Genomic DNA, 4,609 nt, shown 5'->3' on the forward strand with positions numbered 1-4,609 from the left:
GGAACGTAGTGGCTTCGGTTGAGGCGCATTAGCGCGATAAATCAAAAGTTCCATCGAGAAAGACGCGACCCAGACTCGTACGACGATCCTTCTCGATTATTCTCTTTTCTTCTTCGGTGACCAGGCGCCAAGTTTTTCAACGACCTCCTACCTCCGATATCCTTTCCCTCTCCCTCCCTCCCTCCCTCCCTCCCTCTCTCTCTCTCTCTCTCTCTCTGTATATTTCTCCTCTTTCGAAGTTTCATTGAACTTTCCATAATTCTCACGGGATTTTAATTTTTTTTGTCTTTTTTTTTTTTTTTTTTTTTTTTCTTTTTTTTTTCCACGAAAAATTTTTACTTTTATAAATATACATATATCTGTGTTATATTAGCAACAAAAGTGAAAATAAAATTGATAAGCTCTACGATAAGATATGAGAATTTATTGAACGATAATTCTCGTGATTGGTAAAAGCGAATGATTAAACGTTTACATAGATAAATATATATATATATATATATATATGTATATTTGTGCGTGCATGTGTGTGTGTGTGTGTGTGTGTATATATATAAGGTACGTATATAAATATGTACATAGAATCACCGTTTGCTCGCTTACATAGAGTGTCAGAAAGTTGCGGATTATCGAAGCTAGATAATTTCTTTCACGCGACCGCGAGCTCTCGTTCGTTCTACGAATGCCGATAGGCCTTTGCGTTCTACGACCTGGAAGCCAACCGGAACAGAAACGTCCTTGCATCGTTAACCGGTGTGTCCTTGTACATAATTATTTCTCTCTCTCTCTCTCTCTCTCTCTCTCTCTCTCTCTCTCCTTTTTTTCTCCTTTTTCTTTTTTTCTTTTTTTCTTTTTTTCTTTTTTTTTTTTTTTTTTTAGAAATCCGTTCTACGTCGTATCAAATGTAGATAATACAGACGATTATTTCCAACAATGCGAATTCACAGCCATTGATAATATATTAAGATCCATAAGCACGATGTATATTTTATATTAAATTAAAGTAATTTATAATATTTAATGCAAATTAATGCAAAGTAAATGTTATTTATTTAAAAAAAAAAAAAAAAAAAAAAAAAAGAAAAAAAATTCATTATTACAAAGGTCCACGTAGTAATATTCGCTCGTATATTATTACTATACGTACGTCTAAATAAATATCTAAATAAAGGAAATAATTGATATATCAAATATGAATTGAATTGGAACGAAATGATATACGATCGGGTATAAATGAAAGATAATAAATTAATTAAGCTCGAGGGATAAATTTAATTGTTTCATTTGATTGATTTTTCGTTTAAGGGACGATCTATTCGTTAAAAAAAAAAAAAAAAAAAAAAAAATCTTCGATCCTTCCTTTTCTTTTTCTTTTTCTTTCATTCGTTTTGTTTGTTTTCTTTCAATATACACATACGTAAAAAGAAAAAAAGAAAAAAAAACAAAAAAAAAAAGAAGAAAAAAAGAAAAAAAAAGCAGGGTAACAAGAATCATGCACAATAAAATATCGATTGTACGAGTATGTAGGATCCGTTCGAGTATGGTTGTCCTATCGAACGTAATCGGCCACGCCACTTTCACTAATGCACCGTTTACAACGCGGACGAGTTATGCTCGTGTCGCGTTAACCTTCTCCTCCTCCTCCTCCTCCTCCTTTTCTCCGATATGCCAGGAGGAGAATTGAAGAAGAAGAAGAAGAAAAGGAAAAAGAAGAGGAAGAGGAAAAAGAGAAGAAATAGAAGGAGAAGGAAATAACATCGAAGCTTTCAAGTCGATATAGTTTTATACTAGGTTAGATCGAGGTGAAATTCAGTTCGAAGCGGAAAACGCGCTCGTGTGTATATTTTTTTTTCTCTCTTTCTTTCTTTCTTTTTCCTTTTTTTCTTTTTCTCATTTTTTTTTTTCTCTCGCGATTTCATCGTTTCTTCGATCGTTGAAAGGTAAATCATGCTTGAGAGGCACACGAGTTAAGTGAGTACCTTACGTGCAATAGTATACCTCCCCCGTTGTCTCTTAACACGTCGTTAGTTTTATTGCATTAAGAGAGAAAAAAAAAGAAAAATAAAAAAAAAAAAAAAAACAAAGAAAGAGAGAAGAAAAAGGAGAAAAAGAAAAGAAAAATTTTGTTTCTTTTAAAATATTCTCTTTTTTTCTCAAATCATTGTAAATCGCAGAAGAAAAATTCTTCTTGTCTTTTTTTTTATTTCTTTCTTTTTTTTTTTTTTTTTTTTTTACCCAATCGCATGTTTAACATAGACAAAGAGAGAGAGTGAGAGAGAGAGAGAGAGAGAGAGAGAGAGAGAGAGAGGGAGAGAGAGAGAGAATGCATAAACAGTTGTTACATCGCTTACGGATAATCGAATTTATAATAGGAATAAATTCAAGTTCATTTGCTTTAGAAATAAATCTATCTGGGCCGGAACCAAAGGCGGCGAACTAGTCCTGATAACTCAGCTTGTTTCTCCAATTAAAATCAAAAGAGCGAGGATCTCAAGTAGAACGCAGCACACTTTCGATTCAGCATACGGTATGTTCTACGCATATAGGTATATATATATGTGTGTGTGTGTGTGTGTGTATGTGTGTATAAATACACATATATGTGTGTATACTCGCGCACGTGCGTGCATATATATATATATATATATATATGTATATGACTGTTCGATAGTTAACCAACGGCAAATGGCATGCCAGTGCATATTCCGCGCGCCACTGATTGTTAAAACGATCGTCATTAAATAACTCTCGTTGCTGTTTTTTTTCCTTTTTTTTTTTTTTCTTGTACTAATTTTTTCCTATCGCAAAAAGAAAATGAAACATTTTATTCGTATTTTAGGGATTTCTTTTTTTTTCCCTTTTTTTTTCCCTCCTTATTAACTGAACACAATATCACATATCCATAATTTATTTTCTTCGTTTTTACGAGATAATTACATAGCACAGTATCCATTGATTTTCTAACATGTCAGATTTGTCTTGACTTTATTACTAATTTATTTATTTAATTCCTTTCCTTGTTTTTTGTTTTTTTTTTCTTTTTTTTTTTTGTTGAGGAGGGTTGAGGGGGCCGGTTTCTTTTTGGTTTTGCAAAAGAAATCGTTTTGCACGAATGTTAATCGTCGAAATGTAGAGCAGTTAAGAAAGACACGAATAAGTTCAAAAACATGTGTAAGATACAATTAAGGAGAATCTCGCTTTTCTCTGACCTTTCGACATCGAGTAATGAAGATTTCTCGACGTTAGGTCTCGCGCTAAAAGCAGGCCATCGAAATGGAAGTAGACTAATTAATATGAGCCAAACTCTCTTCGCCGAACTCGTCTTAAAGGATTAGAAAGAGATTGTATAGAAAAAGGAAAAAAGTGAAAGAAAGGGAAAACAAAAACAAAAAAGAAAAAATAGGAACAAAAAAGAAAAAGATTGAAATCGTTCATTCTTTACTTTGATCCCGCGCGAATTGAACGAGCTCGATTTCATCCTTCGATCGTATCGATCTTAAAGATCGTGCGATATTTAAAAATCATTAATGAAAACTAGACGACGTAATGAAGATCTTTTTTTAATTTTTTTTTTCTTTTTTTTTTTTCTGTTAATTTCTTTTTTGCACTCAATAATATTTTGTAGAAACGATCGTAAAATTTTTCTAATGTACTTAACAATTTTCTTTTAATTTCATTGGCAAAAGAAGAAATATTAAATCTTTACGATTTAATTATTATATATATATATATATAATTAGTATGAATGGATAATTAAAATGAACATTAATTTATGTCATGTCTATATTGATATACATTGGCACAAATATTTCGAAATATATATATATATATATATATATATATATATATATATATATATATTTAAGAGAGAAAGAGAGAAGAAGAAATTAGTATTCGTGAGTAAACTCAACGATTACGTCATTTTCTTCAATGATACCGTAAAAAATGTTCAACGTATACGATAATTATTTCTATTTCTATTTCTACTTTTACTTCTATTTCTATTTACAATTCGATATATCGTAAGAGTCTTCATTTCTTTTTCATAGACTTCTAATAATTATGAGGAGTAACTCATATATACACTACTTAAGGCGTGTCCTTCCTTTTTCTTTGAATGAACTGTTCGAACAGAGTCAATGGTATGCAAATTTCACTTATCTCTTGTCAAGGAGAAATGAATAGAAATGAATAGTTTAAAATGACTGACCGGAAGTAAATATCTTATGCGTCTATACTTCATGTTTTCTATTTTTCTTCTTCTTCTTCTTCCTCTTCTTTTTTCTTTTTTCTTTTATCTCGAAGAACAGAATTCTTGACTAAGAAGAAAAAAAAAACAAAAAAGAAAAAAAAAGAAAGAAGCAATAAATGCCGTTACTAATGAGAGAAATATTTCATTGGTCGTTTTATCATTAACAAAAAATGTTATTCTCTCTCTCTCTCTCTCTCTCTCTCTCTCTTTCTTTTTGTTAATGAATTCATTCGTTTGAAAAAAACATTATTGAAGAATGGACAAGAGTCAAGGATCGTGATTCATACATGTGTAAAAGATGCCGCGAGAGTCATCGAGATAGATGAGTATACTACTTCGAAAATGACACGTTTCTAA

General features: G+C 31.3%; 1 protein-coding gene across 1 annotated transcript in view; it reads left to right on the top strand.

The window, feature by feature from the left end:
• The first annotated feature begins 2,507 nt into the window (after positions 1–2,507).
• The window catches only part of LOC124426329 (CCR4-NOT transcription complex subunit 6-like), a 427,489-nt gene continuing 425,387 nt past the window's right edge, over positions 2,508–4,609 (top strand). Inside the window, exon 1 of the mRNA XM_046967893.1 lies at positions 2,508–2,527. The gene's annotated coding sequence lies outside the window, so the exon portion shown is untranslated. The remainder of the gene's footprint in view (positions 2,528–4,609) is intronic.

The sequence above is a fragment of the Vespa crabro genome, chromosome 8 (genome assembly GCF_910589235.1).
Source record: "Vespa crabro chromosome 8, iyVesCrab1.2, whole genome shotgun sequence".
In the NCBI taxonomy this organism is placed as follows: domain Eukaryota; kingdom Metazoa; phylum Arthropoda; class Insecta; order Hymenoptera; family Vespidae; genus Vespa; species Vespa crabro.